At 44.1% G+C, this 24,750-nt stretch overlaps 1 pseudogene; it reads right to left on the minus strand.

The window, feature by feature from the left end:
* Positions 1-23,502: 23,502 nt before the first annotated feature.
* LOC147135061 (uncharacterized) lies at positions 23,503-24,679 on the minus strand (annotated as a pseudogene).
* Positions 24,680-24,750: the final 71 nt, after the last annotated feature.

The following is a 24,750-nucleotide window of genomic DNA, read 5'->3' on the forward strand; positions in this document are numbered from 1 at the left end:
AATGTAGCGAGCCATTGCAATGCTCTTTGCCAAACTAAACTCGAGAACAGCTCGCATATGAGTAAGTCTACGACCGACGGGCTGATGAATGTTCTTGCCAACTGAATAGCGATGAACTGCAGGCCGATCAACATAGTTGAAGATAAGGGATTAATTGAGGTGTTTCAAACAGCGCCCAATGACCCATCATACAAACCACTGTGCAGAACTGCAGTGATGACTAAAATCAGCACAATGTATGACGGTGAAAAGAAAAGCAAGCTTGATGTTTTGGAAGGGGAGGACTTTGGACAAATTTGCTATAACCACAGATCACTGGACCTCAATTCGGAATCATGGTTATTTGGGGGTGATTGGACACTTTATTGATGGTGAGTGGAACTTCAACTCATTTTGGACTGATTGTTGTGAAAACAGAAACCAGGACTTGGATGGTAAATGCGAAAAACAGTTCCTCAAGGTGGAAAATGACTGGGTAATTGAAATAAAGATATATACCATAAATACAGATTTTTGCATACAGTGGCGGGGCTAGGGGCTTTTCTCAGCAATTTTTAAGTGGGATTAATTAGTTACAGATCATAATTAATCTAAATTTTTTAATTTATTGGCAGCCCTAAAAATAATATAATCCTGTATAAATGAATGTCAACATCATATTTTACCTATGAAAAGTGTGCTGACTTGGTTTATTTGTATTCTAAGTGCTGAAGCACACTGTTTCCGTTAATGTCCACTGGGTGGCACAGATAATTTAAAAATAAAATGGAAATGGATAGTTGGAAGAGCACCCTGTGTTCTGCTGTTCGACAGTGTAGGGCAAGGGATCCCTGAGTTTACAATGTTGCTGCACTGCCGTCAGCATGTCGATATGTTTTCAAAAAAGTGAATTTACGGTGGTGAAGCGCTTTGGACAACATACGCTGTGATAAAGAATGATAGAAGTTCACTTCATTTACCATTTACTATTGTGATTACATTGAATGTTTCATATTTTTTGGACTAAAAGGTAAACGAACATCCAGTCCAGCCTATACTAGACAGACTTGGGGTGGTCAGCACAAGCCACAAAATCTAGTCTAAAATCAGTGACAGTATTACCGTACACCCCAGTGTATTTTGAATACTGCCCAATAGAGGTAAGATCTTAAAGGGATACTTGGGTCGGGATGGCCATGTTTTCACTATCAAGTTCATTTTATATATTTTTTTGATCAGGAAAATGAAAAGAGTTGTCATTTTCTATTTTATCAATTCATTTTGGAGAAATTAAGAAACAAGTGACACGATGAATAACGCCTCCTTTTAATGAGGAAAATGAACGCGCCTCCTACCATTCTCTCCATGTTCGGTCGGAGTCACTGAAGGGACCGATTACAAACTCTCCATTGGAAATCATTGTACTTTCATTGCTTATAACGCCCAAAAATGGTGATCAATTGGCACCAAAGTTTATGTGGACATCCCTACTAATGGCTACTTCAACATATCAAAAGGATTAACCACTCCGTGTCTGATTTATATGAGAATGAGGAAATGTGGAAGTGAGCAGAGCTACATATATTTATGCTGGGACGAGAGCACACTGCTCTTTGCTGATCACTGTTTGGACAGGCGAGGCATTAAACACCAGTCAATGCCTTAAATGGGAAGGAGTAGACATGCACATTTATTTGGATGAGGACAGGCACCAGTTTTTCGACCTACAACACCATTTGGAACGTAACAGCCCAAATGGTGTGTTCCAATGTGGCCACACTCGGCTGTGGAGTTGGCCTCCTCGCTGGAACTTTTTGTTCGGTGAACATTGACGCTCCTGAAGCGGCGCAGACTAAAAGCACATGCCGCTCCGCGATGTGCGCGTTCAAGACAGCCCCGGTGTTCCATGAGGTTTTAGCTCACTCTCACGCCGATGCAAGTGGTGTCGGACAACGCACGTGACTGCTTGGGAGACAACCCCGCGACATGAAGACGCAGGCTGGATGGACAGTAAGAAGCTAATGTTGTTGTGCTAACGCCTTTTGTTTTAACTACATGAAGCTAGTTGTTGCTATTAGCCGTGCCATTATCTTACTGTTAGCCAGGGAGGGGGGGATTGACGTAAAGGTCCATGCCCGCCTGATGGCTGCCCGCTGCTAGCCGCCGTCTGCTTCCTGACAGTTGACATGAGTTTAGCATAGCTAAATTTACAAAATATAACCAGTCTGGGTTCGTGTGTGCATTTATGCTCTTGTCCGCTTCAGCCTGTGTAAGTGGAGAAGCGATTCCCACTGTATTTTTGATTTTGTAGAGTTGATCATATGAGCGCACGTTTGATGTCAACAAATCCAAACTATTGTGCAGAACACTTTTAGACTCTCACAGGTTGAAGAGTTTAGACAACAGAACAGACAAAGCGAGCAATATTACCACGCTTGCCTACCTCCTGTGACGTAGACCGCCGAGACCGAAAAAATAACAAGCTGAGCTCCAAAAGGTGGCGTGACAATTTGTCATAAATCTAATCACAAACAAAGCCCTTAAGTCACTACAGTTTTTTGGGGGGAGCAATTTAGTACTGATGTCATTTTTACATGCAAACCTATTATGTAAATTCCAAAGTTAAGTTCATCCAAGTGTCCCTTTAAGCGTGAGTCCGAACCGGCCCGAACTCGATGAAATTTAAAAAAATAAATATGTATTTATATAAGGCAATGGGGTGTAATGGTATGTACGTATGACTATGAGATCCGAGAGCATAGGTTCACAATTATTTATACATTTGATATTTTTTTATCAATTTAAGTGAGCTACGATGCCAGAACACCCTTACACTGGGTCTAGAGGGGGAGTCAAAGCACCGGATTGTGTATGGCAGGCGAAAAGCCAAAGGTGATTCTGTCAGGTAGGTTATATGGACATTGCATAACTTTAGCACTTTCCCCCCCCCCAACCGTGTGCCTTGATAAAATGTAATAGCACATCATCAGCCTGTACTGTGAAGTAACTACAGGTGGCCAATATATCAAAAACAATTTGTGAATGTTGTTAGGAGCATGTGCAAACATGGAATAGTACATTTACAATGATTTTTAGTGTGATTATAATCAAGTAAGATTTTGTCCACAAGTAACATTTTCTACACAAGGGAGTTAGCAGCGCTAGTCACTTGACCCTTTTTTGACGGGCCGGCCGCGACCGGGTGAAGCCCTTGACCTGGGTACCCTTCTGGCCTCTACCCTCTGGCCATATTCATAAACATTGTCGGCCCCCGACCTCGTTCCGCTGCCCCCCCCCCCCTCAGAAAAAAAGCATTTAATGGGTTTGTGATTTTTTGTTTTTTTTAAAGAAAACATAATCGTCAGGACGACAATCTCCCCTCTGTCTTTTGCAGGCGATAAACAATAGATACTGCATAAAAATCATCACATCTAAAACGAGGCAACAAGGGGATGACAGTATACAGTACTGTAACATATCTAAAAATGGATGCGGAAGATTATCAAAAATGTATTATCTTACTTCTGGCAGTTCTCCAGGTAGCCCTGAGCATCCTACTGGCTTCTTCCTGGTCCCCACACTCAAGTCCAGTAAAGTTAGCACCAGATTGGCATATTCGGAGTTGTCCATTCAATAACTCCAAAATGCAATGTCATTGCAACGTACACGATGGCTTTTTACAATCTATGGAAGGTAGCCGAAGAGCTACAACTTGAATTTAAGCAACACAATTTGTAGTTTCAGCAGTTAGGTGTGGTTGTGCTTTTTCAAAAGGCTCTGTGCCCAGAGACCGTCAAAAAATAGCAAGCGCCGACAAGAAAACAAACTATTAAAAAAAAACTTCTTTATTATTCATTGTTACGTTTCTTCAATAGTTACACATATTGACGATCTCCAGCTGGTTACAGTAAAACTGTCATACGCATACGCCGGGAAGAGAGCATGGCACTGCTGAGGCACCGGGTGCAGAGGAGCCTGTAGTTGCCAGGGTGCCGGGAAGGGGGCCTGGCACCGCAGAGGAACCGGCATGGGAGCCTGTAGTTACTGAGGTGCCGGGAAGAGGGCTTGGCACTGCAGAGGAGCCGGCATGGGAGCCTGTAGTTACTGAGGTGCCGGGAAGAGGGCTTGGCACTGCAGAGGAGCCGGCATGGGAGCCTGTAGTTGCCGAGGTACCTGGAAGGGGGCCTGTCACTGCCGAAGCATCGGGACGGGGGCCCGCATTTACTGAGGCACCAGGAAGGGGGCCTGCCTCATCAGCCTGCCACCATAGAGGTTGGGACGCACACGAGACACAAGGGATTGGGAGGACAGATAGTGAGGAATGTAAACTAGAAGGGACGGGATGAACGGGACTAGGTGAAGAAGTACGCAGTGAACGAGGTGTCGAAAAAGGTGGGGAGTGTAGTGGCTTGGGTAAAGGTTCATAATGATGTGACTTGGAAAAAGCTGAGGAAGAACCAGAACCTCTCCTCGGGCACCTACGTTGGCCACCCCGCGGGGGTCCCATGTAAATGGCCAACCGGGCGCCCAAGCTAGGGTCTGATGGAAAGTGTTCTGGAGTGGACACTAAGGAATCATCATCAGAGAAACGTAACAAAAATTGACAAGGGCTTGAATAGTGAATTGGTAAGGGACTCGGAAAACCAAAATCAGTGTCCAAATCTGAATCGGAAACTAAGGGATCATTATCGTACAAAAACTGCGGAGGGCTTGAAAAAGCAGGAATTAAAATCAATGTCAGAATCAGAATCAGAAAAGAGATTAACCAAATCATGGCCATCTTCACAGTCAGAAAAATCTGAGTCTAAAAACATAACATCAGCTATTAAACTAGAAGGGGACTGTACAAAATTAGGACAAGTAGGGGTGGTAAAGTTGAGAGAGACATGGAAGAAAAGACAGAGCTTACACAAAGGGTTTGGGGGTGGTCAGCAGGCTGAGGGTGGTTGGAGGCAGACCGGGACTTGCGACGGATTGGGCGACCCATCGTGAAGGAGCGACACGAGAGGTTCCCAGTGAAAAGGCAAAGCAGCACCCGGTGAGACAATCACTACCTGATTGGAGGTGGAGGGATGTTTAGGAGCAGGTGGTGATGTCTTTGGCTTGAGGGATTGTGTCTGAGTCTGCTGGGTCCATGACTGGTCAGTACGTTCTGTGAGGATCGGGATTTGGACCCAACGCAGATATGACACGGAAGTTGAAGACTAAAAAGTCTTTATCAACAAAAATACAAAGTAACAACAGCGATCAGGACTGGAAGAGGGTTTGCATCCTCACTCAAATAAGGTTTGACGTACTGACAATGTGTCACTGTCTAACTCAGTTTTAAACTGTAAGACCTATATGACATATAGCAACTGCAGAACAACTAATACATCAATAACCAGTTATCACAAAAATCCTCATTTTGGGGAAAAATAAATGAGGTTTTTGAAGGGAGTTTGTATCAATACTCAAATTCATGAGTGTTCATCATTAGGTCTCAAAAGTCACATCACATATTGATGAGGACTGGTTAGAAGCATTGTTTTTATTTTAATGCCCAGTACAAGTAAGTACGCACACTTGGTAGTGACACTTTTGACGCGTTCGGAGGCAATTTTTATTGTTTGCCCATTTTGCTGAGTAGGTTAAGATGAACTTTTGGGCGCCTTGCGAGCACGTCACACGCACAAGGGCCGATTAGTGGGCCGGACTAAAATCCACCTCCGGCCTTGCTTAGTCGAGCCCTTTTTTCAAATTTGTCAGCCCCGCAACCTCCGCCCCAAAAATGGGCATCCGGCCGGGCCGGAGGGTCGAAATAGAAAGAAATGTAAAAAGAAGTGTTCACACCCTCTGCAAAAAACCTTCATATTTAACTCACATGCTATCCATCTCTTCTGATATTTCTTGAGATGGTTCTGCTCCTTTATTGGAGTCCAGCTTTAATCAAACTGTTTAGACTTGATTAGGAAAGGCACACACATAAGACATTAAGTCCTAGATAGACCAAAATGACGTTGGCTAACAGTGACAGACGCTTAACCCGTGGCGTCCGGCCAGATGTCGGCACGTCACGCTGGAATAACACACCGCAACGACAGACAGCGACGCTGACCATTAAAGTACCTTCTGTGCATGATGAAATACCCTTCCATACCATCAGTGGGGTAGTCACTATTTCTCATTCTTAGAAAAATCCAACCGGAAAGTTATAAAAACGTAAACAACGCATTCAGCTATATTCTTCGCTCACAATGAACTCCCACGCAAAGTAAACCATCATGTTCTTGACACGGTATTGTGAAATACTATAATTGTCAACCCTCGCTCTTGTACTTGTAAGAAGATAAAGGCAGCAAAGGTGTGCTCACTTTTTACCGTAATTTCCGGACTGAAAGTCACTCCGGAGTTCAAGTCGCACCAGCCACAAATAGAAGAAAAAAAACATATATAAGTCACATTGGAGTATAAGTCGCATTTTTGGAGGAAATTAATTGTGCGCTTGGTACACGTCATTCCCATCGAGCTACGATTGTAACATTTAGCTAACATTCACACATGTTGCATACAAGAAAGTTACGGTAAGATAACTTTAAACTCACCAAAACGGTTGGAGATCGATTAAATAAGTCTTTTATTTATCGTCCACCATGTAGAATGTTTCCAAGTCTCCAAAAGTATTTACCGTATTTTCCGGACTATAAGTCACTTTTTTTTTTGTTCATAGCTTGGCCGTGGTGCGACTAATACTCTGGAGCGACTTATGTGTGAAATTTGTGAACACATTATTACTGTCATGGCTTGTATTGCTGACTTGTATTTATGTTTTGTCTCCCTCTGCAGGTGCTTTAGCGTAATTCACTCTGTCCCCAATATTTCTAACTTGTCTTCTTATGGCAGATTTAATCACGCCACCTCCCGTTCATAGTTCACGTAGTCTGCTCTCTAGCTGTTATGAAATGCGCTATATTTTGAGTTTTTCCTTGCCCTCCTAGGGGTTAAGATCAGGGGATGTCGTGTATATGATCTGGTGCATATGTGAAGCCCTTTGAGACTTTCCTGTGATTAAGGGCTATATAAATAAATTTGACTTGACTATATAAATAAAATTGTATTGTATTGTATTGTTTAGTAAAGCGCCTGCAGTGGGAGACAAAACATAAATACAAGTCAGCACTAACACGAAATACTTCTATATCATTTCACATGTTATTATAACCCAAATAAAGAAACATAAGATAAATACTAAAAGCTATTAAAATGCATGAATAATTTAAACGGTTAAAATCTAATGTCTTGTTAAATAAGTAAAATAGTATGATAAAAAGACCATTTGACTGTTAAGGCCTCACTAGTTGAGAAAGCTAGCTTATCCAAACAGCTAAACATTCACAAACAAACTCCACTGACACCGAAGTGCAGCGAAGTTGCCTGTTTATATTGTGAAACTGCACAAGAAACAGCAAATACAATCAATCTATGCATTACATACACATGTATTTTCATAGACATGAACAAGATGGTCCAATCATGTTCATCTTGTTTTCGTATTCATTAAATGAGTTTCAAGTTTCTTTTGTTTCGACAATGACAATGATCTTCTTATTATTTGTGAAGAGAAAACTCTCTTACCGTGCTGACAGTTTCGGCTGTCACTGCTGACACATGACGTGTCCGGAGCAAAATAATACATCCATCCATCCATCCATTATCTGTACTGCTTATCCTCACAAGGGTCGCGGGGCGTGCTGGAGCCTATCCCAGCTGACTTCGGGCAGTAGGCGGGGGACACCCTGAATTGGTTGCCAGCCAATCGCAGGGCACACAGAGACAAACATCCGCACTCACAATCACACCTAGGGGCAATTTAGAGTGTCCAATCAATTTACCATGCATGTTTTTGGAATGTGGGAGGAAATCGGAGTACCCGGAGAAAACCCACGCAGGCACGGGGAGAACATGCAAACTCCACACAGGGAGGCCGGGGCCAGGATCGAACCCACGACCTCTGAACTGTGAGGCAGACATGCTAACCATTCGACCACCGTGCCGCCCTCAAAATAATACAATACAATACAATACAATTTTATTTATGTGGCGCATTTGCGGGGGGTTGGAGCGCAGCCTTGATCGGGTCTGGGAGCCTTATTTTTGAAGATTCCCCCGACCCGGTCAGCTGTTTTTAGACACGTCACGAAACAGCCGAAACTGTCAGCACGGTAAGAGAGTTTTCTTTTCACAAAAACTAGGAAGATCATTGTAATTGTCGGAACAAAAGAAACTTGAAACTCATGAACAAGATGAGCATATGCTAATGATTAGCGATCGCGATTAGCATTAGTGATAGCGATTAGGATGTTCAGTCAACAACCCACAATCATCCACAATTCACGACCTCGGACGTCGGTTTGGTCTATGTAGGCCTTTACAGCTCACAGTGCATGTGTCATGGTCTGTTCTTGTTGTGGTCACGTTTTGTTTTTGTTGTTCCCGGTTGCTCCAGTAGGGGCAGTAGGTGGATCCTCTGCAGCGCACCTGTTTGTAATCTTAATCAATGGACTATTTAAGCACTGCCAAGCAGACAACTCCTTGTCGGATTATTCCTCTGCTTGCTCGTTACCATAGCACCAAGTATTGAATTTTCTAGATGTCCTCTCATTTTTTTTTCGCAATGTATTTTGCTCCTTTTGTTGCCTCAAGTTTTTCGCCAGAGTAATTATTGTATCTTATGTTATTAAAGCTACCCTCGGTTGAACTTTTTGGAATTGGTTTGATCTTGTCCTTTTACGACAAGCAATTTTGGTTATTTCTTTCCTTGCCTTTCGCAAGCGTTGTTATCATACCGCTTATCCTCACAAGGGTCGCGGGGCGTGCTGGAGCCTATCCCAGCTGTCTTTGGGCAGTAGGCGGGGGACACCCTGAATTGGTTGCCAGCCAATCGCAGGGCACACAAAGACAAACATCCGCACTCACAATCACACCTAAGGGCAATTTAGAGAGTCCAATCAACTTACCATGCATGTTTTTGGAATGTGGGAGGAAACCGGAGTACCCGGAGAAAACCCACGCAGGCACGGGGAGAACATGCAAACTCCACACAGGGAGGCCGGAGCCGGGATCGAACCCATGACCTCTGAACTGTGAGGCGGACGTGCTAACCAGTCGACCACCGTGCCGCCTTCCCAGGAAATTACAGTAGAGGAGATTTGTCTCGTCAACATTCCAGAGATATATCTTGACCTATGTCGGGTATTTAGCAAGGAGCGCGCACAATCGTTGCCTCCCCATCGACCCTATGACTGTGCAATTGATATAATACCCAACTCACCACTGCCTACAACCCGCTTATATCAGAAGAGCAAGCCTTGAAAGAATATATTGACGATTCGCTCGCAGCAGGTCTTAGCAGGTCAAGACCCTACGACCATGTGTAGACTATCGTGGTCGTAATGAAATCACCGTTAAGAACAAGTACCCGCCGACTTTAATGGATTCCGCTTTTGCCCCTCTTCAGTCCGCTACGGTTTTTACTAAACTCGATTTACGTAGCGCTTACCATCTGGTACGCATTAAGGAGGGGGATGAGTGGAAAACGGCCTTCAAGACTCCTTTGGGGCACTTCGAGTACCTGGTCATGCCGTTCGGTTTAACTAACTGTTAAAGCCCCCGCTGTCTTCCAGAGTATGATTAATGATGTGCTCAGAGACGTTCGAAACAATTTTTGTTTTGTCTATTTAGATGACATTTTGATTTTTTCTTGTAACCTCCAAGAACACCAGCAACACGTTCGGATCATTTTACAGCGGTTGTTAGAAAATTGTCTGTTCGTGAAGGCTGAGAAGTGTGAATTTCGCGTTAAATCAGTTCAATTTCTCGGGTTCATTGTCGAGGAGGGTCAGCTTAGAGCAGACCCGGCTAAAGTCCAAGTGGTGGTAGATTAGCCCACGCCCACCACCAGAAAACAATTGCAACGCTTTCTGGGTTTCGCCAATTTTTATCGAAGGTTCATCAAGGGCTATAGCCAGAGGGCGCTACCTTTAACCCGGCTTACATTCGTTAAGGTCCCCTTTGATTGGAATGATAAGGCAGAAACAGCTCTTCACATGTTAAAGACAACACTGTTTCTTTTGCTGATCACAGTTAGGAAGAGCGGGGCATTCAACACCAGTCAGGATATTTACAGAGACTTAGGGGAATGAGGAGACATCCACATTATTTGGATGAGGAATGGCCCCAGTTTTTCGACCTATAACACACCATCCAATGGAATGTAACAGCCAAAATAGTGGGTTCCAATGTGGCCACACTCGTCTGTGGAGTCGGATGCGCACGTTCAAGACACCCCCAGTGTTCTATGAGGTCTTACCTCACTCTGACGCCGCTTCACTCTCGCGGCTGCAAGCGGTGTCGGACAACGCACGCGACTGCTTGGGAGTACAGGTAAGATCTTAAGCCCAAGCCTGACCCGACCCGAATTTCGGGACAGGTCTGGCCTAAAATATCAATCATTACGTTCGGGTCGGGCCTTCTCTCCCGCTGACTTTTTTTTTTTAATAAATATATGTTCATAAAAGATTATACTAAAACGATGTGTGGATACTAACCGAAGGAATACTTGTTATAAAATAAACTAGAGAATGCAATTTCTAGAGAAATTGCATTCGAAGTTGAAGGAAGCTGAATGGAAACTGCGGAATGCGTTGGAATGAAGTTGAATGAAGTTGAATAATACTGAAGTAAGTCGAATGATACTGAATGAAGTTGAATGATACTGAATTAAGTGGAATGAAGTTGAATGAAATAGAATGAAAATGATTGAATTGAAATGAAGTAGAATTCAGTGGAATGAAGTTGAATGACACTGAATTAAGTTGAATGATCCTGAATGAGCTTCGGTTTCCTCCCACAGTCCAAAAAACATGCATGGTAAGTTGATCGGACTGTCTAAATTGCCCCTAGGTGTGATTGTGAGTGCGGATGTTTGTCTTTGTGTGCCCTGCGATTGGCTGGCAACCAATTCAGGGTGTCCCCCGCCTACTGCCCAAAGACAGCTGGGATAGGCTCCAGCACGCCCCGCGACCCTTGTGAGGATAAGCGGTATAGATAATGGATGGATGGATGGATGGATGGATGGATCCTGAATGAATTTGAATGACCTCTATGAAAAACTTTGGAATGCCTTGAAATGATACTGAATGTAATTGAATGAAGTTGAATGACCTCAAATGATATAGAATAGCCTGGAATGAGGAGGACATAAACAAATCAGAAGGGAAGAAAGAAAAGAGGAAGTAAGGAAAAAATAAAAGGAGGAAGTCAGGAAAAAAAGACGGTAAACAAGGATGGAATGGCTGGGGATCGAACCAAAACCTCTGGTTGGGAAACAACCACTCTACCACTGAGCCATTTCACCCCAATGTGAGAATGTGAGTTGAATGAGCTGAATGTTGTCAATTTGAAATTGGAATGGTATAAATGTTGAATGTGCCATTACTGAATGTGACGGGTACTTGGGGGTCACTTCATCGTCACTTACGGGTCATTTGTGGTAACTTCCGGGTCACGTGGGTCACTTCTGGGTCACTTGGGTCACTTCCAGGCCACTTCCGAGTCATATGGGTCACTTCTGGTTCATTTCTGGGTCATTTGGGTCACTTCCAGGTAATTTCTGGGTAATTTGGGTTACTTTCGGCTCATTTATGGGTCATTTGGGTCACTTCCGGTTCATTTTCGGGTCTTTTAGGTCACTTCCGGTTTATTTCCGGGTCATTTGGGTCACTTCCAGTTCATTTTCAGGTCATTTGGGTCACTTCTGGGTCACTAGGGATCACTGCCCAAGCGGGCCGCCACACTGGGGAGACCACGGGGTGAATGTGAGTTGAATGAGTTGAATGACGTGAATTTTTGGAAATTGGAATGGTGTAAATGTGAAATGTTGAATGTGCCATTAAAAATGAATGGGATGTTTTGGGGTGAAAGAAGTTGTGATGGCATTAATTTTTGGAATAATTTGAACGGGGTGAATCGGATGACGTATGTGGAAGTAGTCGATGTTTGAATGTGCCACTGGAAATGAATTGGTTTTTTTTGGGGTGAAAAAGGTTGAATTTTGGGGGAACCGAAAATGTTAGGGGTGAAAACAAATAGTTGAAAAGCTTAATGAGTTGAATGACTTGAATTTTTGGAAACTGGAATGGTGTAAATGTGAAATGTTGAATGTGCCGTTAAGAATGAATGGGATTTTTTTGGGTGAAAGACGGGAAATATTGGGGGAACCCTAAATGTTAGGTTCGAAAAGAATACAAGTTGTGATGGCATGAATTTTTTGAATAATTTGAAATTTGAACGGGGTGAATCGGATGAAGTATGTAGAAGTAGTTGATGTATGAATGTGCCATTGGAAATGAATGGTTTTTTTTGGGGTGAAAAAGGTTTAATTTTGGGGGAACCGTAAATGTTAGGGGTGAAAACAAAAAGTTGAAAAGCTTAATGAGTTGAATGAGTTGAATGACTTGATTTTTTGGGATGGAATGGTGTCAATGAGGAATGTTGACTGTGCCTTTAAGGATGAATGGTATTTTTTGGGGTGGAAGACGGGAAATATTGGGAGAATTTTTTGAATGATTTGAAATTCGAACGGGGTGAATCGGATGTAGTATGTGGAAGTAGTTGATGTTTGGATTGTGCCATTGGAAATGCATGGTGCCATTGGAAATGAATGGGGTTTTTAGGGGTGAAAAAAATTGAATTTTGGGGAAACCGTAAATGTTAGGGGTTAAAACAAAATTGAGCACCCATGGCATGAATTTTTGGAATAAAGTTTAAAGTTCGAACGGAGTGAATCGGATGAAGTATGTGGAAGTAGCGGCGCGCCAAAGTTTTGGAGTGGCGAAAAGGAACAATATCATCGTAATACTAGAGAATGCAATTTCTGGAAAAATTGCATGTGAAGGCGAAGGAAGCTGAATGAAAACTGCAGAATGCGTTGGAATGAAGTTGAATGAAGTTGAATGTAGTTGAAAGAAGTTGCATACTAGTGAATTAAGTTGAATGATACTGAATTAAGTTGAATGATACTTAAGGAAGTTGAATGATTATGTATTAAGAGGGATGAAGTTGAATGAAAAGGAATGAATTGAAATGAAGTAGAAATAAGTGGGATGTAGTTGATTTGAATGAAGTTGAATGTAGTTGAATGAAAATGAAAGATACTGAATTAAGTTGAATGACACTGAATTAAGTTAAATGATACAGAATTAAGTAAAATGAAATTGAATGAAGAGTAATGAATTGTAAATGAAATGGAATGAAGTTGATTGATACTGAATGAAGTTGAATGATACTGAATGAAGTGGAATGACTTCTATAAAAAACTGTGGAATGCGTTGAAATGATACTGAATGTAGTTGAATGAAGTTGAATGACCTCAAAATATAGAGAATAGCCTGGAATGAGGAGGACATAATAAAAAAAGAAGGGAAAAAAAGACTTACGGATAATTTCCGGGTCATTTGGGTCACTTCCGGACCATTCCCGGGCCATTTGGACCACTTCTGCTTCATTTAGGGGTCATTTTGGTCAATTTCCGGGTCATATAGGTCACTTCCGGTTCATTTGCGGGTCATTTGGGTCACTTCCAGTCCATTTCCGGGTCAATTGCGTCACTTCTGGTCCATTATAGGGTCATTTGGGTCACTTTTGGTCCATTTCCGGGTCATTTGGGTCACTTCTTGTTCATTTCCGGGTCACGTCCTGTTGAATATTGGTCACTTCCTGTTGATTTTGGGTCCTCCCCAAGATAGCCACTGTCCAAGATGGCTGCCGCATTGGGGAGACCTCGGGGTGAGTATCCCCAGTCTAGATGATTTCCATGACAAATATGGCAGACACACTGGGGAGACCTCAGGGTCAGTATCCCCAGTCTTGCTAATGTCCCTGTCCAACATAGCCACCGCACTGGGGAGACCTCGGGGTGAGTATCCCCAGTCTAGGTAATGTCCCCGTCCAAGATGGCCGCCGCACTGGGAGACCTCAGGGTCAGTATCCCAGTATTGCTAAAGTAGTCGTTCAGGTTGACCGCCGCACTGGGGAGACTTCAGGGTGAGTATCCCCAGTCTAGCTAATGTCCCTGACCAAGATGGCCACCGCACTGGGGACACCTCGGGTACAGTATCCCCAGTCTCGCTGATTTCCCTGACCAATATGGCCGCCGCACTGGGGAGACCTTGGGGTGAGTATCCTTAGTCTTCCTAATGTCCCTTCCCAAGATGGCCGCCACACTGGGGAGACCTCTGGGTGGGTAGTCCCAATCTAGTTAATGTCCCTGACCAAGATGGCCGCCGCACTAGGGAGACCTCGGGGTCTGTATCCCCATTCTAGCTGAATTCCCTGACCAATATGACCACCGTACTGGGGAGACTTCGGGGTGAGTATCCCCAGTCCAGATGATTTCCCTTCCCAAGATGGCCGCCGCACTGGGGAGACCTCTGGGTGAGTATCCCCAGTCTAGCTAATGTCCCTGACCAAGATGGCCGCCGCACTGGGGAGACCTCGAGTCGAGTCTCCCCAGTCTTGCTGATTTCCCTGACCAATATGGCCGCTGCACTCGGGAGACCTCGGGGTGAGTATCCTTAGTCTTCCTAATGTCCCTTCCCAAGATGGCCGCCGCACTGGGAAGAACTCTGGGTGAGTATCCCAAGTCTAGCTAATGTCCTTGACCAAGATGGCCGACGCACCTGGGAGACCCCCGAGATGAGTATCCCCAGTTTAGCTGATTTCCCTGACCTATATGGCTGCTGCACTGGGTAGACCTCAGTGTGAGTATCCCCAGTCTTGCAAATGTCCCTGTCCAAGATGGCCACCGCACTGGGGAGACCTCAGGGCGAGAATCCCCAGTTTAGCTGATTTCCCTGACCTATATGACCGCCGCACTGGGGCGACATCGGGGTGAATTTCTCCAGTCTTGCTAATGTCCATGTCCAAGGTGGCTGCCGCACTAGGGAGACCTCTGGGTGTGTATCCCCAGTCTAGCTAGTGCCCCTGTCCAAGATGGCTGCCGAACTGGGGAGACCTCGGGTTGAGTATCCCCAGTCTAGCTAATGTTCCTGGCCAAGATGGTCGCCGCACCAGGAAGATCTCGGGGTGTGTATCCCCAGTCTAGCGAATGTCCCTGACCAAGATGGCCGCCGCACTGAGGAGACCTCGGGTTGGATATCCCCATTCTAGCTGAACTCCCTGACCAATATGGCCACCGCACCGGGGAGACCTCGGGGTGAGTATCCCCAGTCTTGCTAATGTCCCTGTACAAGATGGCCGCCGCACTGTGGAAGCCTTGGTGTGAATATCCCCAGTCTAGCTAATGTTCCTGGCCAAGATGGTCGCCACACTGGGGTTACCTCGGGGTGAGTATCCCCAGTCTAGGTGATTTCCCTGACCAATATGGCCGACGCACTGAGGAGACCTCAGGGTCAGTATCCCCACTCTTGCTTATGTCCCTGTCCAAGATAGCCGCCGCACTGGGCAGACCTCGGGGTGAGTATCCCCAGTCTAGCTAATGTCCCTGACCAAGATGGCTGCCACACTGGGAGACCTCGGGTTGGGTATCCCCATTCTAGCTGAATTCCCTGACCAATATGGCCGCCGCACCAGGGAGACCTTGGGGTGAGTATCCCCAGTTTAACTGATTTCCTTGACCTATATGGCCGCCACACTGGGGAGACCTCTGGGTGAGTATCCCCAGTCTAGCTAATGTCCCTGACCAAGATGGCTGCCGCACAGCGGAGACCTTGGGGTGAGTATCCTTAGTCTTCCTAATGTCCTTTTCCAAGATGGCCGCCGCACTGTTTAGACCCCTGGGTGAGTATCCCCAGTCTAGCTAATGTCCCTTACCAAGATTGCCGCCGCACTGGGGAGACCTCGGGTCGAGTATCCCAAGTCGAGCTGATTTCCCTGACCAATATGGCAGCCGCACTGGGGAGACCTCGGGGTGAGTATCTCCAGTCTAGCTAATGTCCCTGTCAATATGGCAGCCGCACTGGGGAGACCTCGGGGAGAGTATCCACAGTCTAGCTAATGTCCCTTACCAAGATGTCCGCCGCAATGAGGAGACCTCGGGGTGAGTTTCCACAGTCTAGCTAATGTCCCAGACCAAGTTGGCCGCCGCAATGGGGAGACCTTGGGGTCAGTATCCGCAGTCTAGCTAATGTCCCTGCCCAAGATGGCAGCCGCACTGGGGAGACCTCGGGGTGAGTACCTCCAGTATAGCTAATGTCCCTGTCTATATGGCAGCCGCACTGGGGAGACCTCCGGGTAAGTATCCCCAGTGTAGCTAATATCCCTTTCCAAGATGGCTGCCACACTGGGGAGACCTTGGGGAGAGTATCCACAGTCTAGCTAATGTCCCTGACCAAGATGTCCGCCACAATGAGGACACCTCGGGGTGAGTTTCCACAGTCTAGCTAATGTCCCTGACCAATATGGCCGACCTACTGGGGAGACACCAGGATCAGTATCCCCAGTCTTGCTTATGTCCCTGTCCAAGATGGCTGCCGCACTGGGGAGACCTCGTGGTGAGTATCCCCAGTCTTGCTAATGTCCCTGTCCAAGATTGCCGCCGCACTGGGGAGACCTCGGGGCGAGTATCCCCAGTCTAGCTAATGTCCCTGTCCAAGATGGCCGCTGCACTGGGAGACCTCGGGGTCAGTATCCCCAGTCTAGCTAATGTAATCGTCCAGGGCTGACCGCCGCACTGGGGAGACCTCTGGGTGAGTATCCAGAGTCTAGCTAATTTCCCTTCCCAAGATGGCCGCAGCACTGGGGAGACCTCGGGGTGGGTATCCCTATTCTAGCTGAATTCCTTGACCAATATGGCCGCCGCACCGGGGAGACCTTGGGGTGAGTATCCCCAGTTTAGCTGATTTCCCTGACCTATATGGCCACCGCACTGGGGAGACCTTGGGGTGAGTATCCGCAGTCTCGTTAATGTCACTGCCCAAGATGACCGCCGCACTTGGGAGACCTCAGGGTGTGTATCCCCAGTATAGCTAATGTCCCTGCCCTAGATGGGCGCCGCACTGGGGAGACTTCGGGGTAAGTATCCCCAGTCTAGCTTATTTCCCTCCCCAAGATGAACGCGGCAATGGGGAGACCTCATGGTGAGTATCCCCAGTCTAGCTAATGTCTCTGCCCAAGATGGCCGCCGCACTGGGGAAACTGACGGGTAAGTATCCCCAGTGTATTTAATATCCCTTTCCAAGATTGCCGCTGCATTGGGGAGACCTCGGGGAGAGTATCCACAGTCTAGATAATGTCCCTGACCAAGATGTCTGTCGTACTGAGGAGACCTCGGGGTGAGTTTCCACAGTTTAGCTAATGTCCCTGTCCAAGATGGCCGCCGCACTGGGGAGACCTCGGGGTGAGTATCCCCAGTCTAGCTAATGTCCCTGTCCAAGATGCCCGCCACACTGGAGAGATCTCGAGGTGAGTATCCCCAGTCTAGCTAATATCCCTGTCCAAGATGGCCGCCGCACTGGAGAGACCTCAGGGTGAGTATCCCCAGTCTAGTTAATGTTTCTCCCCAAGACGGCCGCTGCACTTGGCGAGACCTTCGGGTGAGTACCCGCAGTCTAGCTAATGTCCCTGCCCAAGATGGCAGCCGCACTGGGGAGACCTCGGGGTGAGTATCTCCAGTCTAGCTAATGTCCCTCTCAATATGGCAGCCGCACAGGGGGGACCTCCGGATAAGTATCCCCAGTGTAGCTAATATCCCTTTCCAAGATGGCCGCCGCGCTGGGGAGACCTCGGGGAGAGTATCCACAGTCTAGCTAATGTTCCTGACCAAGATGTCCGCCGCAATGAGGAGCCCTCGGGGTGAGTTTCCACAGTCTAGCTAATGTCTCTTTCCAAGATGGCCGCCGCACTGGGGAGACCTCGGGGTGAGTATCCCCAGTTTAGCTAATGTCCCTGTCCAAGAGGCCCGCCGCACTGGAGAGACCTCAGGGTGAGTATCCCCAGTCTAGCTAATGTCCCTCCCCAAGATGGCCGCCGCACTTGGCGAGACCTTGGGGTGAGTATCCGCAGTCCAGTTAATGTCACTGCCCAAGATGCCCGCCGCACTGGGGAGACCTCAGGGTGTGTATCCCCAGTCTAGCTAATGTCCCTGCCCAAGTTGGCCGCCGCAATGGGGAGACTTCGGGATGAGTATCCGCAGTCTAGCTTATGTCCCTGCCCAAGATGACCGCCGCACTGGGGAGACCTCGGGGTGAGTATCCCCAGTCTAGCTAATGTCCCTGTCAATATGGCAGCCGCACTGGGGAGACCAAGGAGTGATGGCACTGGTCCACTGGAAATGAATGGTGAAATTGTGTGGCTTTTTTAAGAGTTAATGAGGTGAATGTGTTGGAAGTAGGAATTTGGGGGTGTTGAAAAGCTAAATGTTAGTTGAATGACTTTAATTTGTGGAAATTGGGAATGTTTAAATGTGAAAAGTTGAATGTTCCAATGGAAATGAATGGTGAATTTTTGTGGGCTTTTTAAGGGTGAATTACTTGAATGTGTGGGAAATAGGAATTTGGGGTGTGTTGAAAACTTGACCAATATGAGTTGAATGAGATGAATTTCAAATTGGAATGATGTAAATGTGAATTGTTGAATATGGCAATGGGAATTAATGGTGTAATTTTGTGTTTTTTTTACGGGTGAAAAAGTTGAATTTTTGGGAGGAATTGTGGGTGTGTTGAAAAGCTTTACCAATGTGAGTTGAATGAGTTGGATCTTGTGAATTTGAAATTGGAATGGTGGAAATGGGAAATGTTGAAAGTGTCATGGGAAATGAATGGTTTTTTTGGGGGTGAAAAATGGGAAATATTGGGGAAACGGTAAAGTTGGGGAACGGATAAAATACTACCCCAGAAGGCATGAATTTTCTGAATGTTTTGAACCTTGAATGACGTGAATCGGGTGAAAAATGTGGAAGGAGTCGCACACCAAAAAAAAGTGTTAAAAAGTGGAATAATAATAATATTAATAATAATAATAATAAACTATAGGAATAACATGTGTGAAGGCCTTTCGCTTTCACACTAATAATAATAAACTATAGGAATAAAATATGTGTGAAGGCTTTCGCCTTCACACAATAATAAACTATAGGAATAACATATGTGTGAAGGCGAACGCCTTCACACAATAATAAACTGTAGGACTAACATATGTGTAAAGGCCTTCGCCTTCACACAATGAAACATTAATTTTTACCATCTTCTAGTGCTTTGTGCTGTACTCAGGGTTGCGGGGGGTTGGAGTTGATCGCAGCTGTTTTAGGGCAAAAGCACGGTACACTCTCGACCGGTCACCATCACAGGGCTGTTCATCATTGAAAAACTGTGGTTTACCCTTCCAAATGAAAATTTAATTGGAATGACAAACATTTTTGTAACATACGTATGTATGTATGTTCCCTCTCTCTCTGTTTTTTTGAGAGACATCTGGTGGTCTTGTCTTTTGCTCCATGCTTGTCTGACTTTCCTTTACTCTCTGCTGGATACTTCATTGGTAGACTTAAGTTTTCTGTCTTCCTTCCATATCTTATTACTTTCTCTTTACTTTATTAAATATTCTTTGGATTTCACTGGGTCATTCTAACCCTTCTCTGCTTGGCTTTTTGGCCTTTTGGTGTTTTTCCCTTCAAATTAAGATAAAACATGAAAAAGAATTTTGTTAAAATCAGAAAGATCTATGTATGACATATGTATTTATGTATTATATTATGTAAAACTTACTTTATTAAAAAATAAACATCATATTGTAATTCAAGAAACCATTATGTCACAACCGAAACCTTTATGTATGTTTCGGTAGTGACTGTTTCTGTGTTATTTTTCCCTTCAAATTAAGATAAAATATGGAATAGAATATTGTTAAAGTCAGAAAGATCTATGCAAGACATATGTATCTATGTATTATATTATTTAAAACGTACTTTATTCAAAAAGAAACATCATATGTAACTACCAAAACCATTATGTCACTACCGAAACGTTTCGGTAGTGACCGTTTCGGTAGTGATGTTTTATGATAGTTGTTGACAATACTCAATAATGCTAGGCCAATGTGGCTACCACAGACAGTTTTGAGCATGTGTACAGAGATAGAAAACAGTACATTTAGCAGTAAAATCAAAAGTGCTCAATTTATAGCCGAAATGAGGTGTTCGATAGTGACGGTCCTAAAAACCACATGTTGATTTTCAGACTTTGGAGGGCACATAACTTAATAATGCTGTCAACTAATTACTCGCCATGTAGCCAGTGATGAACATGAAGGTAATGTCTCTTACTGGTGAAATTTCTGGGCATGTGGCTAAAACCAAGCCCTGCCTACAGACAAATACTCTTTGCGTTTCGGTTGTGACATGAAAAGTTGGGAGAGGTTTTTTTTCCCAAAAAACTTCTAATTTGAAAAAAATCTACAAAATCAATGTAAATCTTTCACAATACATTTAAAAGCAACCAAAACATTATATATTAAAGTAAATTATTTTGTAAATTGGCAAGAATCTTTTTTTTTCATGAATTGAAATTCAGGAGTTAGAGATTGGGACAGCCACCTTCCAATAGGAAGTGACATAGAAAAGATTACTTTTTATACATTCAGTTTAATAGTATCTCAATTAATGCCTTGTGGTAAAATAGATCATAACAGATATGATTAAATATGCAAGGTCTGAACACTTCATTGCTTTTGAATCATTTTCATTGTGGGACAGCAATTTCAACCAATTCGGTAGAATGGCTCATATATATATATATATATATATATATATATATATATATATATATTACACACACACACACACACACACATATATGATATATGTATAGTATGTAAGGATATCCTTGGGGGTTCGCACAACAATAAAATGTTTTTACAAACCCCCCAAAATGTTCAGAAACACTGAAGTCAATTGTGTGGTCTGGCACCTGGGGACCCAAGCATTGAAGGATTTGTTCAATATTAGCATCAGGCTGGTAATTACTGATTCTAGATGGATGGCTGATATTAGCCATATGTTGATCAGACGGTAATTGCATTACACATTTTGGGTCATCACACAAAAACCTCTAAATGTCCTTACACATAAGCAGTCATAATCAATAGAAAGGGAAGACATAAAACAATTTGTGTCTTGTACAACACCCACACAAACCAACAGGCCTTCACATCGCTGCACGCATACAGTTTTGTCTAATGTAATGGAATGAGGCTTTGAGAGATATCTGACGGAGCTAGAGGTCCTTGTGACCAAAGAGGTCTCCAGGCCAGACGTCCTGATCCTTGAAGTGATTATCTAGATGTAGAAGATCAGAACCTACGTTTTTGATTAGACTTATCAGACAAGCACAAACACTATATATGTGGGGGTTGCGTCTTAGACAGCGCCCTTTTCTCACTTCGCCCCCATGGGTGTGAGTGTTCGCGAGGTGAGAAAAGATCTGACTTTGTTTGATTCCTATACTTCAGAGATTGTAAGAAATGGACGAGCAAATTCAATCAATTTGTGTGAGTCTTGATTTACATTGGATGCTTTCTTGACAGATTAAACGAACACGCATTGGAAAATGGTTGTGGTTTGTGAACTAACAATTGAGCTTCCATCCCAAGTAAGTGACCTGATGAAATTTTCCAACAGCATATTTCCGGAGGGGGCAGTGGGATACTTCGCTGAAAAAGTGGTCTGGTTGCAGGATAACAAAATATGATTTTTTTCATAATTTTATGAAATGTAATTGCAGTCATTGATGCAGATTGAACATTAACTTATCTTTCTAACTCCACTTCATAACTTTTCTAGGTGCAGTCCTGAGACAGTTTGCATTTTTCCGAGGTGAACTAGTTGCCTGACCACAGAGAGGTTATTTTATAACATTATTATCCAAAGCACTGATGTCCATGCTTTATTTGTTGCGCTTTTATTTTGAAGGTGGCTGGGGACACCATCAGCTTGTTGCATAACTTCCTGACTCCTTATTTGGTCATCAACTTTATTGTGCTTTCATTGATCTACAAGTTATTTTGAAAAGTTGTACAGTAGTTTAGTCACTTTCGTTTTTATTTAACTTTTATTTATGCAGGTAAGTCCATTGAGAACATATTTAATTCAGAGTGCCGATCTGGCAGCATACACAAGAATAAAACAAAGCAATGTAAAGGCAAATAGAAATACAAAGCACATAATACATTTCATTACAAAATGAAAAATGTGCTTTTTATTCAGGATCACAAATGCAGTTTTCCATCTAACTTCGTTTCTACGTGGTCTAGTTTAATCATTCATTCATTCATTATCCCTACCGCTTATCCTCACAAGGGTCGCGGGCGTGCTGGAGCCTATCCCAGCTGTCTTCGAGCAGTTGGCAGGGGACACCCTGAATTGGTTGCCAGCCAATCGCAGGGCACACAGAGACAAACATCCGCACTCACAATCACACCTAGGGGCAATTTAGACAGTCCAATCAACTTACCATGCATGTTTTTGGAATGTGGGAGGAAACCGGAGTACCCGGAGGAAACCCACGCAGGCACGGGGAGAACATGCAAACTCCACACAGGGAGGCCGGAACCGGGATCGAACCCACGACCTCTGAACTGTGAGGTGGATGTGCTAACCAGTCGACCACCGTGCCGCCTAGTTTAATCAATCATTTGCTTATTTGACAAACATCGGACAAAGCAGATGTATTACAACAATTTTTAGCACAAGTGCTAATTCTCAACACTTGTCCTCAGGAGTCCTTGAAAAGAATTCTGGCTGAATTAACGTGCACCTTGGTAGATTGGTAGTAATGATGAATCAGTTTAGCTGGGAAAAGCACCTAAAATTGTCCAAATACTCTATTGATTTATTGCAATTTAGGGCAACATTTTTGATGGAACGGGTGCATCCATCTTGGCTACTAAGCACAGACGTGACGTTACAAGTGTGTCATATAGCTGGCCCACTAATTATTTTAGTTGACTCAGAGGGTTGTGCTTTGGTATACTGTAAGGCCGTTGGCCAAAACACGGAAGGTCAATCTGTCGTCTGGGTTCTTTTTTTTTTTTTTACACCGTATCACCTAGAAACTAGTATGTCATCTGCCTTACAGCCAATAAAAAAGCGGTACTTTATTATGGTTCCTTGGCAATTAATCTCTCTGTCCATCCATCTATCATCATTTCATCCACAATGTGACCTTTTTTTAATAGCATTTAAACAAAACATTTTCTAAAAAATAAAAATGTTGCAATACTCACAAAACTACTACTACTACTACAACTACTACTACTACTACTACTACTACTGATTAAAAAAAAAAAAAAACAATCTCATAACGAAAATAAAACGATTCCAACTGTAATGACAACTCACAACTATTTTCAAATTCATTTCAACAAAAAAATATAAACCTTTCACTCCGGTAAAGAAACACAAAATTGCAGCAACCCTGTCAAGAAGGTGCATCAAATTCAATCCACCTTGGAGCATGAAGTGATGAAGCCTGTTCAGCTGAGAGGCGAAAGCTTCTCATGATCATTGCTCATCTCACCAACACATTTGTGATTTTTAACCTGATATTTCCAAGAGAATCTTTTCACAAATTGAGCAGGAAAAGGGTTTCTCACCAGTGTGGATTCTTGTGTGCATTTTGAAGTATCCCCTTTGAATCTTTGGCCACAAACTGAGCAAGAAAAAGGCTTCTCTCCAGTTTGTGTTCTTGTGTGTTCTGTCAATTATGCCTTCTTAAAAAATCTTATGCGACAGACTGAGCAGGCAAAAGGTTTCTCACCAGTGTGTGTTTTTGTGTGATCTCTCAAGTATCCCTTCAGAGAGAATCTTTTACCACAGACTGAGCAGACAAAAGGTTTCTCACCAGTGTGTGTTTTTGTGTGATCTTTCAATGATCCCTTCACGGAGAATCTTTTACCACAGACTGAGCAGGAAAAAGGTTTCTCACCAGTTTGGATTACCGTGTGGCGTTTTAAGTTTTCCTTCCGAGGGAATCTTTGATCACAAACTGAGCAGGGAAACGATTTCTCACTAGTGTGTGTCATTTTGTGATTTTGTAAAGTTACCTTGTAAGAGAATCTTTGGCCACAACCTGAGCAGGAAAAACGTTTCTCATCACTGTGGCAAATCATATGCCTCTTCAAATTCCACTTAAAAGCATACGATTTACTGCACTGGGAACATTTCCAGTGTTTGTCAGTTTCACATGTCATATCACTTTCAGACAGTTCATCATCAGTGTCAGGAGAGAGTGGCGTTATGTCTTCACTATCTGATAGTGGAGGTAGGAGGCCGTCTGCTTGTGATCCTTCACAGTGATCTCCATCACCTTCTGTTGTCATGTGTTGACAAGAGCTGCTGCTTGGAAGCTCCGCCCCTGTGCTCACCTCACTTTGACCTTCATCTTCACTTTTCAAAGGGACACTAGTTATTGGCAACTTGCAGATAAACTCCTCCTCCTCTTTGATGGAGGGAGCTTCTTCTTCGTCCTCCTTGGCGTGGAGATGCATTTCCTCCTCCCCTTTGATGTCAGGGTGCTTGTCCTCTTCTTTAATGAAAGGAAGCCTCCTGGCTCCTGCTTTTCTTTAATATGGGAGAGCTCTTCATCCTCCATTTCTTCCTTAATGTGGGGGCACTCTGGCTCTCGCTGCCCAGGACCAACATCTCCAGTGGCATCTTCAAGACGCCAAGAAGATAGAGAGAAACGGTTTGGTAATAGGGCTGGGCGGTAAATCAATATCAAT

Source organism: Filicampus tigris, chromosome 16 (assembly GCF_054856515.1).
Source record: "Filicampus tigris isolate MCC_2025a chromosome 16, RoL_Ftig_1.0, whole genome shotgun sequence".
Taxonomy (NCBI): Eukaryota; Metazoa; Chordata; class Actinopteri; order Syngnathiformes; family Syngnathidae; genus Filicampus; species Filicampus tigris.